Consider the following 12648-nt stretch of genomic DNA (forward strand, 5'->3'; position numbering starts at 1 on the left):
CATTAAACTTACTTGTAAGCCTATTTGTCAAGTGCTCCACATTGGAAACCAGCTACCAGCAATAATTATTTTGGTATGTAACGTTTATAATTATTCGACCCAAATTAATAATAATAAAAGAAAGCATTTTTTTATATGAAAATTCTATTTCAGTTCCCATGCAAATGCTTACTCTTACGTCATATCCGATAAACTGAACAGTATGAACAAGTCTATTCATATACACACGGGAGCCAGCATATACAGGGTGTATAAAATGTCACAAGGCTCGGTGGTAGGTAGATGGGTACCATGTGACCATATTTTGTTAATAAACCCATGTCCAGAAACGCTTTGTTTACGTGCTAGCGTCTCAGAAATGTGGAGGAAGACGTAGACAATACGGATCACAAAAGCTAGTAAAAAAAAAACCAATTGAAATAGGCTGCTGTAAGTAAACAGGATTTTAATCAACTACAGAAGGTGCTTCAAATGGCTGCCACCAACTTCGATACATTTTGTGCATCGCCTGGTTATGCCATGTCGAAATCTTGGAAAGATATCTCGGATGACTCCAGCTCCTACTCGAATCCGTGCCACAAGATCTTGTTGTGTCTCCACGAGAGTCTCGTACACCAGGGTTTTCATATACTCCCAGAAAAAGATATCCAATGGTGTCAGGTCAGGTGAGCGAGGGGGCCAGACTATTGGGCCTCCACGTCCAATCCGTTACCAAAGCTGCCATTCAAGTGCCTACGTACCTCATGATCGAAGTGTGCTGGAACGCCATCATGCTGGAACCACATTACACGACGGATTTCCAAAGGCAACTCTTTCAGCAACTCGGTTTAGACTTGTCACTGAAATACTGGGAAAGAAAGAGTCTCTGGACGTGGGTGCAATTTCAATTTCAGTTGTCTTTTTTACTTCTTTGCTAGCTTTTGTGATTCTTACTGCCTACGACCTCCTCCACATTTCCTCTCCTAGCACGTAAACAAAGCGTTTCTGGACATGGGTTTATTAACAAAATATGATTACATGATACCCATCTACCTACCACCGAACCTTGGAACGTACATTTTTACACTCTGTATACGTAAGCTATTTGGAATAATTTATTGTAATCCATGGGTGGCTGCAAAATATTAAAAAAAAAAAATAGGTCTATTGCTATTCACTTGTGCATTGACATGGACGCGAAACAGATACGTGCACACTACATCCTAAATAAAGTCCTGGATTCAATTCCGGGTGGTAACGAGATTTTTAATGTTGCCAAAACTTTCAGAACGGTCCTGGAGTTCACTTAGTCTCCTATGAAAATTGAGTGCCGGGTCTGTCCTGCGGATCGTGATGCTGACCACATCATCTCATTCTAAATCCGAGATCAAGAAAATATGAAGATCTACCTCTATCCCCTCCAAGTAGTGTAGCTATATATGTAATACCTTTATCTTTTCGTCACTGGAATAATACTGTCAACAGAATTAAGCTTCAGAAACTTTAAGCATTAGGTGTATTTTAATTGAAAATGCAGGGAAAATAGTTAATATCTTGGATAGCTAGACAGTGACCATGTGGTCAGTATCACGCAAGGGTATTTAATATCACAATTCAGATTTGTATAGAGTATTAAAAAATTGAATAAATCGGACCTTACAAGGATTTGTTGAAATTTTGTTCAGCAATAAACGGAATTAGATCTGAGAACAAAGATATATGGTAATTCGGGATATTAATCTATTTGCCCTAGTATGACACGTTAAAACTGTCATCTGGCTGCGAGAATTGTTATGAATTGGTATGTATTCCCAGCCTTGTGTTTGTATTTGCTGTTTGGGAAATGTGTTTGTTCAGAACGGCTTGACATAATACTAATTAATTGGCTCTTGTTGTGCTGTTCTCCTAACAAGTTAAATAGATGTTAACATTGCAACATGCTTAATCTGGGAATAATCTCTTGTCAATCAAGATCACATAACCTCTCATGTTGCTGTGTTATAATGATACTGAATTCAGCTCGTGTTACCACAGCTTGTTTCAATATATAGGGTGTATGAAATTAATTCTATGAAACCGTAACCAATAGCAAAATGTAACGGTGTCTGTGAAAATATTATTGAGACTCATATAAAACAGGGATGTAGTGATCCTAAACTTTACTTAGGCTCTAGAACAGCGGTGACCAAACTGGATATCGTGATTACATCGTGTAATCAAAGACATTTATACTGGTAAGGGGAGTTTCCTGTACATTGCTCTCTGTCTCGCTCAAGTACTGATGGTAAGCAGTGTCGGTATCATGTCGCTTTACAAACCCTCTGCCTCTACGAGCAGGAACAGAAGGTTTTACAGAACGAGAAGAGGAATTTATTCGCTGTTCTGTCGGAGAAAATGTAATATATTACTTTGTTCAACGGTTCAATTAGTAGTAGTATATAGAAGCGACATTACAGGGCATTACGCTGAATACATAGGCATAACATATATTATTATTATTATTATTATTATTATTATTATTATTATTATTATTATTATTATTTATCAGTAAGTATTACCATAATTCTAATAGCTGTGCCTGAATATGTAGGCCTACATAAAATAATTATTAGACTACGCTATATCTCCATTTTATTTATTTGTTGATCTTTTGATGACTATTATCAGTTATTTACTAGTTATTGATTTAATAATAATGGTAATACTAATAACAATACTGATAGCAATACCAGTAGTAGTAGTAGTAGTAGTAGTAGTAGTAGTAATAATAATAATAATAATAATAATAATAATAATATAGAGAAATTGATTGAATATTACGTGCTAGTGTAGTAATGAAACGAGCCATTAAACTTCAAGAACTGAAATCAGCCATAAATCATCGTCATGAAGAGAAAGATGACATAAATAAATGTAAGGAAGCCAGCTATCTAGTGGCGAACGAAATAGCTCGTTCTCTTAACCCATCCAACGGAGGAGAGTTTTTTAAAAGCGTAATGATCAAGGTGGCTGAAATAATTTGTTCAATGAAAGTTGTTAATTAATTTTGAAAAACTGCACTTTCTCGACTAAATATCCAGAAGAGAATTCAGGAGATTTCTGATTGTAATCATGATTAATATAAAAAAAAAGCAAGAAAAATTTTATATATATTTTATTGGCTCTTGATGACAGCAGTGACATTACTGACACAGCAAAGTTTGCGATTTTTATTAGCGGGTTGATGAAGAACTCAATGTTAGTGCACGAACAACCACTGGTTGTAGTTTTCATTTCAAGTACCTCTCCCCCGTCTCTTTACTTCATAGACTGTCTCTCGCATGTAATCACTGCCGCTGCTCTAGAATAAAAACTGACATGATCTCCACCATAATAATAATCATCATAACAAACTACAGTAATTTTAAATTACCGATATATGCTTCCTGATGTTTACAGATCACTATATCTTTGTATCTTATTATAAACTGTTTTATAAATTTTGAGTCGGTCAATGTTGTAACATGTGCAGTAGCACTGAAAGGGATGCGATGCTCTACTTGACTGCGAGCGTCGGTTCGCTTTGTGCAACTTTTGAGTCTCGTCACACTTCTGCCCCTTGTCCGCGCGTGCGTATATATACAATGTTTGCCACAGGCAGGGAAGTCAGATTTGCTGTGAACTAACAGGCCATGTGGGTTATGCGGGTGTATCATCTGTTGGGGCTTTACAGTATGTTAGTCAATTTTAATTTGTTCCATGGTGGCTCTCTCTCGGAGCAACATTTGCTTTTAATCATTTAGCTGTAAATAAATCTTATTTTGACTTCCGATTTTAAAGTGTTTCCCAAGCACAACTCTGCAGTGCCTGGAAAAAGTGACATAAATCAGTTTCCACAAAGCTTTTTTGATAATTTATTGACAACTTACACTGGTTTATGTCGATTTGAATTTTTTCTGTATGAATTGTTGTAATGGGAGAAATACTTACGTCTCTCTTTCCAAGCGAGCACATGTTCCGTAAGTTGTCAATAAATTATCAAAAAAGGTTGGTGGAAACTGACTTATGTCACTTTTCCCAGGCACTACAAAACTCTTAATCATGGTCCCTACTTTGGTCTAAGGCTACATAACAAACCTTTGTTTATCATTGTTAAGCGTGTTTGGATAGTTTTCTGAGCACGAGTTTCTACTCCTTCAGGGATGATTGCTGTTTATAATTGTACAAGTTCTTTTACTAGCAACAACCTAAATTAAACTTAAAATATATGTACGGATACCGGGACCAATTTTTTAGCCCTTGGCTTACGTCACAACTACGTACAATCTTAAAAGAAAGTTTTGTCTCACAGGTACTTTATACAAGTCCCAGAAAGGAGGCAGTGCGCATGAACAGACATACAACGAAACAAAACTAATTTTATTACTTCAACTAGTTGTTCTCTCCTCTGATTGAGGTTCCGACTGATATGTTCATCTATTACACTGTACAACATGTAATTTGCTCTTTTTATAAAAATATATGTATTCGATGTATTTTGTGGTCGCAAAAACGAATCTGCACTTAGTTTCTTTCCAGCACTTACTGTTTCTCCAACATAAAAAGTTATTTAATGTTAGTGAAATGCTGCACTGATCTCACCTTATGCGATGCAACATGTCACTGAAATTACACTTTCTTGACAGCCACCTGGACTTCTTTCAAAAAAAACTTTGGTGCTGTAAGCGATGGACACGGGGAGAGGTTCGTCGAGAAATATTTGCCTTCGGAAAGGTATTCAGTGGATGGTCGAATAAACGTATGCTAGCTGAATATTGCTGGTCACTCATCAGAGAGATTGCAGAATCTGTTTACAAACGTAAAAGATTAAAAAAAACATTTTAATTTGTGAATTTTGACCAAACAAAGGTTGCTTTATGTGCTACAGTAACAAATTTGTGTAAATAAGTAATAATGGGTAATGTTGGAAATTTTGGTTTTCAGAAATGAACTCAGCACCTCTCATTTAGTTAAAATTACATAATTTCATCTGAAGGACAGAAACAAAATTTAAATTTGTTGTCCAGTGTTATCAGGCAGTACATGTCACTTGACGCTACATGTCAGAGGGAAAACAATTGTTTGTATAATCTGAAGTCTGATTAGTGTAATATGTAGCTAATCGGCGATGTATGTAAGATATGCCTCGAGGTGGAGACTGGAGTTGGATATAGAATTGAAACAGATCTGAAGGACTAGTTCGTAACGATAATGATGTTAAACTAAAATAAAATCCTAACATTAGAAGACCAAAGATAACAATGTATGATTCCGTTGAGAGCCGAATAGCCATAAGTTCCAACCTTGAATTCGAAGAAGAAAAAGTCCTCTCCGAGTAATAACAAACCCACCATTTTCTTCCAGATTACAGCTTACTAAAAAAAAATCACTAATTTATGCCATTTTATACCATACTATCTATGTTGCGATTTGTAGCGCGTGTTGGTTTACTTCCTCAGTGTACTTCGGTTGTTTGAATCAGGTGGAGAAGAATGTGACAGAGACAGGATATTCAATCACAGCCTCCCACGGTGCGTAATTATATTTCCCGTCTATGATAATATCGGAGACAAAGTATTGCTAAGGCCGCAGTATGCCGCTGCTTTTTGTTTCTGCATTAAGTACAGTCACTGCTGTTGCCAGCGGCCAATATGACTACTCTTATTTGTTTCCATTTCGCTAATACTATGATACTCGTACATGCGTAAGGATACAAGTTTTATGTATACCATTGCTAGATTTTTTTGTTATTTTACGACGCTTTATCAACTGCTATGGTTATCTAGTATCTGAGTAAGATGAAGGTGATAATGCTAGTGAGATGAGTCCATGGTCTAGCGCCAGAAGTTACGAAGCATTTGTTCTTAATGGGTGAGGGAAAACCCCGGAGAAAACCTCAACCAGATAACTTGTCTCAACCAGGATTTAAACCCGAGTCCGCTCGTTTTACAGTCAGACGTGTTATCGTTACTCCATAGCGTTGTATTACCACATGCTCATATGACGGGAATTAACAGGGAGAAACTGAAATACATTCCTACAATCACCCGTCCACCAGCAGCATCATAGCTGTGATCATACTTACTTACTTACTTACTTACTTACTGGCTTTTAAGGAACCCGGAGGTTCATTGCCGCCCTCACATAAGCCCGCCATTGGTCCCTATCCTGAGCAAGATTAATCCAGTCTCTACCATCATATCCCACCTCCCTCAAATCCATTTTAATATTATCTTCCCACCTACGTCTCGGCCTCCCCAAAGGTCTTTTTCCCTCCGGCCTCCCAACTAACACTCTATATGCATTTATGGATTCGCCCATACGTGCTACATGTCCTGCTCATCTCAAACGTCTGGATTTCATGTTCCTAATTACGTCAGGTGAAGAATACAATGCGCGAAGCTCTCCGTTGTGTAACTTTCTCCATTCTCCTGTAACTTCATCCCTCTTAGCCCCAAATATTTTCCTAAGAACCTTGTTCTCAAACACTCTTAATATCTGTTCCTCTCTCAAAGTGAGAGTCCAAGTATCACAACCATACAGAACAGCCGGTAATATAACTGTTTTATAAATTCTAACTTTCAGATTTTTTGACAGCAGACTAGATGACAAAAGCTTCTCAACCGAATAATAACAGGCAGCTGTGATCATAATGTCTTCAATATCACCATCTACAATTAAGGAGTGAGCTCTACTGCCCATTTCTTTTGCACTTTTATTTATGTTTTGAAAAAAATAGTTTACTAGACAATTTTATTTGACGGATGTGCTTGGTCATGTGATCAGTAACAACACAGTGCCACTGATTGAGACAATAGAACTTAAGCAAGGCTGACCAAACTGAACCAAAATCCGTGACATTTTTAGAGAACAAACTTATTCCTCAAAAACACTTTTACTGTAAGTATTAAAATTAAAACACATTGTTATATTACACAAATACTTGTCCGACTGCTGTAAATTGACCGGTGTTGATTCCACGAACTACCAGAGTGCATCATATTCTTCGAGGTGTATACAATGACAGTGGCGACATCAGCGCTCAGCGGTCATGTGACATGGGACGCATAGAATATTACTTAGTTTCAGATGCTGAAGTCTTTTCCTCCAGAAAACATTTTAATTGCATTCGAATTAAAACACATTATTGTTACATAAATACAATGTTTGTTAGTTTCTAATGGTGAAGGCTTCAGCTAAGAGTACTTTTCAGATTTTAAAATTATACAACATTTGAAGTATGCCAGCCAATGTGCCAACTTGAAGTTTGCTTTACAAAATTGAGAATCATGGACAAATCAGCATCCCAGTAGTCACTTTCCGGGATATTAGGACAAGCATATAAAATCCGAGACGAGTCCCGAATTTCCGGAACATTTGATCACCTAGTTAAGCACAAGACAAGGAGTACACAATCTATCGCTATGAAAAAAATCAATTTTATTGTCGAAAAACGAATCCTGGTAAGTTAGATTTACAAGTACGTAAGGTAAGGTACTTCTTCAGCAACAGTTATGAACTGCTGTCTTAATAATAGTAAAAATACTAACTCTACACGCGACGTCCATACGTTCATAGATGGCCAGGCCGACCTGCTGGCTGTCTCAGTAGAGGTGAACGATAATCGAACCAGTACGGCGATCCCTTTAGCCGTTATAGCTGGATTGTGGAACCGGATTTCGCTACCTGCCACAGCTCCCCAAATTTATCAAGATGCTGGGTCGGCACTAGTCCCATACTTTGGCCGAAATTTAATGAGAAATCTTCCCGCATGAGGATTTGAAACAGCACGCATTCTATTACGTGAGTCAAGGTATGATACCTTTAGACAACGACACAATGGTGCGGAACCGTCTCTGAATAGACACGTGTTAAAGAAAACTCTCCGCCATTCACCAACGCATCCACCTGAGTTCTGTTTAACTTTTGTTTTTGTTTTTTAATCAAATTCAGGCCTCGGCCACAGCTAAACTGGTACTTCTTAATTTGGAGACAGGTTTCCCTTATATGGTCTAACGAAGAAATCGACTTTACTAATGACTTTATAAATTTATCGCTCGTTTGAATTTGAATCTGTTACCCTCTTGACCACGGAGAATAATTGAATTCTGTGATATGTGTGTATGTAATGTATGTATGTATGTGTGTATGTGTGTATGTATGTATGTATGTATGTATGTATGTATGTATGTATGTATGTAAAATGTTAAATGTTATGTTTTATTTAACGACGCTCGCAACTGCCGAGGTTATATCAGCGTTGCCGGTGTGCCGGAATTTTGTTCCGCAGGAGTTCTTTTACATGCCAGTAAATCTACTGACATGAGTCTGTCGCATTTAAGCACACTTAAATGCCATCGACCTGGCCCGGGATCGAACTCGCAACTTCGGGATAGAAGGCTAGCGCTATACCAATTGCGCCAACCAGGCCGAATGTATGTATGTATGTATTCATGTAAGTACAATATTTATGTGTGTAAGCAAAACAACCGTTGTCTGTGTCTGTGTGTTGTGTACTCGTACTACATAAAATTCACGAATGACGAAAACATACAAAAATCAAGACGGCAATTTCTTTTATAGTCGTAGTTCATGATGTCCATTGCTGAAGAAGAGCATCCCATCTCCCATGTTTCATTCCTTACTTAAACTTATAAAGCTATTTATTTATACACTGTACATTTTGAATGAAAATGTATGACCTAGCGTCCATGACTAGTTAAAGGTCAGGTTTTTAAAAAACTAATGTTACTCTCTGTAACTGCAGCAGCACAAATTGTTATTTATGTGATATGTCTACATTAGTTTACTTAGCATTGTACGCGTTGTTTATTTGCGCCGTGTGTCGCCTATATGAAGAGTGATGATATAATGGTCAGGATGGTTTGGTAGTATATTTATTAATTTTGATATAAAATGAAAGCATTTATTTGTATTTTAATTTTTTCGTCGTTAATCAGTATTTATGTCTCAGTTCACTTGCGAGGGTGATACGTCAGTGTAATATCAGGTAAACTATGTATTGGATAAGGTTTAGGCTTCTTTGATTAAAGGATACATCAGTTTCGATTTATGATTAGAAAAGTTCAATTTTATCTCCATTTCATAGCTTCTGAGTATCGTATCTTTTCATACACGATACTTTTTCCGGCTATTTAACAATGCTGTAGTGGTGGTGGCGGTGGCGGTGGCGGCGGCGGCGACGGCGGTGGCGGCGGTGGTGGTCGTCTTCATGATCTTGAAGAAAATGTGGAAGATGAATATGAAGATAGAGAAAAATGTTTCTGAAGAGAATAATATGATGATTTTAAATTAAAATATGAAAATAAAGAAGAGAAAGAAGATGCCAGTAGTGGTGGTGGTGGTGGTGGTGGTGGTGATGGTGATGTTGATCTTCATGATCTTGAAGAAAATGTGGAAGGTGAATATGAAGATAGAGAAAAGTATTTCTAAAGAAAAGAATATTATGATTTTGAATTGAAATATGGAAATAAAGAAGAAGAGGAAGAAAGTGCCAGTTGTGGTGGTGGTGGTGGTGGTACTAGATTTTTTATATTCGCCTGAACTATATATACGTATGCCTTTGAAATAAATTCAATAAAGTCAAGGATTAGACCATTTTACGTAAATCTGATTACCGGTACATAGGCCTAATTTCTTTTGCTTAGTTAATGAGAATACCAAATATTGATGCTTTCATTCTGGCATTGCTTTCAAGTTTTCCTCTCGTGAATCCACTTGACTTGCATTAAATCCTTGCGTATACGAGTGCCCCACACAAACTCGTGCAGCAAGACTCGACAAGATTAACTATCATTAAAACAAGGACATGACTACAGATATATGTGATGTAAGTACTTTAAGCTGTTCTGGAAATAAAGAGCTCATTCTTACAAACTTTCGGACCAATTTTATGCCCTTTTAGTTCCAGTGGAAAGTTGAAATATGTTCTAAGCAGAATGATTAATGTAAGAGTCTAATGAATATGTTAACTTCGTAACAAAGAAAAATGTTACAATTTTCATCTTGCATTCATTTTTATGGCAACAGGAGTAAATTTAAGTATTTGATGTGGCAGACGACATGTATTCTCGCCACATCCAGTCAGAGCCTAATAAAGTTCTATAAAGGAATTTTTAATGGACCATATTTGTGTGAATTTTTAACATCTGTGTATTTAAATAATAGATATAATGTAGTAGGCTCTATTTTCTCTTGCTTTTGTATGTGTTTTTTACACTGTATTGTTGAAGTTCACTTTGTCACTCTCATGTTCTTTATCGTTGGTATATTACTCAACCAATTTGTAGCAGTCTGTCCAGCAGTGCTCACAAGCATGAGAATGTTTGCTAGTCAATGAATAGCGTAAATCGTTTCTAACTAAGCGGTAGTGATTCTGTCCTCCACGTGAGCGGAGATTTACCTTTATTCTACGGGACTGGATGTTTGGTACTGTAAGGCCTAGTCCACACCTACATACGCATTCACTCAAACACAAATACAACAATTTTTAAGAACTGTTTAAAGATGTTTGCAAACAATGTTTGATTATGTTTTGATGCAAATTTACGTGTTTTTCTGTATTCCAACTCTGAAGAAAACATATGCGATTCCACTCACAGATATGCAGATCTGGACGTGTTTGAGGACATATGTTTAGTTGCAGTTCGCGTCTCGTAGTATTTTACAGCTTATAGTGAGTGCGGGACATTATTTTTTTTATTTTTCAGCAATAGAACTTAAAAAAAACGTAGAATCCATCATTGGGACGAAATTTCTGAACCCAGCTGCATCATTTGATTTTTAAGTCTTTTAGAATATTTTCGGCATATTCAGAGCCAGTAGTTATGCTCGTAACTATCTTGTTCAGGAACAGTTGGCGATGAATGTTTGTAGGTGTGACTACACTTTCAGGATTTGGGCAGACGGTTATGAGGAACCATAAACTTTTCAGAAACAAGCACTGCATTTGTTTGCAGGCAATTGTGTAGAAAACAGTTCTGGACAACTGTTTAAAAACATTTGTATAATTGTTTGCCGGCATTTGTGTGAACTAGGTCTAACTTCTTTGTTATGGCCTTGTACTGGTCTCATAGTCAGGTAAGTCCGCCATATGAAAGAATCTAGTGTTAGTTGAAATAAAGGCCAACATCTACGATGATTTGTAGTTCCGCAAAAAGGAGAAGAAAACGATTTTGTAGTAATTCTTGTCTAAATCTTTACGTAACATAATGCTAAGAATATGTTTAGGTATCCAAATCAAATTATTCATTCGTTACATCATAAATATCTTTCAGTAATTGCAAGCATCGTGAATCATTTAAACAATTTATTTGTCATGATACGTAAATCATGTTAATAATGGTAATAGTTTTTTCTTTGTTCCGGAGAATGGCCCGAAGGTTTGCACTGCAGCATGAGGTTTATTGTGTTAACTTGATCTCTTAGATTAGGGTGATTGTGTGAATTCTATGGGACGGCATTTCTGTAAGTACCGTGATTCACTATTTGGTGCCATCTATTCAGCTGCCCAATAGAACTCCCCCTCCGTCACCGTGAGAGTCATAAAGCCTACTCAGATCGATGCCATTTTTTATGCAAATCGCGTTATTATATTTTTCTGCGCAACATATTGACCTGAAGATCGCGTTATTATAGGTATCGTGATTCACTATTTGGTGCCATCTATCGATTCAGCTGCACATTATTCAGGTCCGACGGATTCCTCTTACGAAGGTCTTCCAGTCTTCCTAGAGCTTCTGCAGCTTCCTCAGATAGATTCCATCTGTATGCAAAACACGGTACTACATCGTCTGCATCCTCGGTCGATCTGAAACTATTGAAAGATGATAGATGAAGTTGAATTTTAATGAAGGCATGAGGGTTCGAGGGGAAAATAAAACTCAGAGAAAAAAAACAATCAGGTAACTTGTCCCAACTAGGATTTGGACCCAGACCCGCTCGCTTCTCGATCAGATATGCTACTCGTTACTCTACAGCGGCAGACGTAATAGTGGTAATAATAATAATAATAATAATAATAATAATAATGTTCATTTTGGTTTAAGACTTTCATCTTGTTCCAATTCAAATCTTATTTATTCATCTCTTCTTGAATATTCCCACAATACTTCTTCCACTTGGACTGCAATTACATACATATATAATAATAATCCGTGACGCTATAGCCCGTGAAGGGCCCAGACCGACCAGCCGGCTGCTGGCCTCACGTTCACATGCCGAAGCAGAGACGGACGATCATCCAACCAGAATGGAGGTATCATATGGTTAGCACGATGATCCCCCCAGCCGTTATAGCTGGCTTTCGCAACCGGATTTCGCTACCTATCGTAACTCCCCAAGTGCATCACGATGCTGGGTGGGCACCGGTCCCATACACTGGCCGAAATTTCATGAAAGAAATTTTTCCCCCATGAGAACTTGAACCAGCGCGCATTTCGTAACACGACCACGACGCCACGGCGTGGGGCAATTACATACATATACACTCCTTTATTGTTTGCGCGATGTCCTTTATTTGTAATTTTCACCTGTCTATTCACATTTTTTTTTCTGTCGGCGTATGATCTCTTTATTTGTGCCATAGGAGCCCAAATTTCTTTTGTATTTTTTCAAATTTGTTCGATTTAC

General features: G+C 37.4%; 1 protein-coding gene across 2 annotated transcripts in view; it reads left to right on the plus strand.

The window, feature by feature from the left end:
- The window catches only part of MED20 (Mediator complex subunit 20), a 635350-nt gene that overhangs the window by 547357 nt on the left and 75345 nt on the right, over window positions 1-12648 (plus strand). The gene's annotated exons all lie outside the window — the stretch shown is intronic.

Source organism: Periplaneta americana, chromosome 5 (assembly GCF_040183065.1).
Source record: "Periplaneta americana isolate PAMFEO1 chromosome 5, P.americana_PAMFEO1_priV1, whole genome shotgun sequence".
Lineage (NCBI taxonomy): Eukaryota > Metazoa > Arthropoda > Insecta > Blattodea > Blattidae > Periplaneta > Periplaneta americana.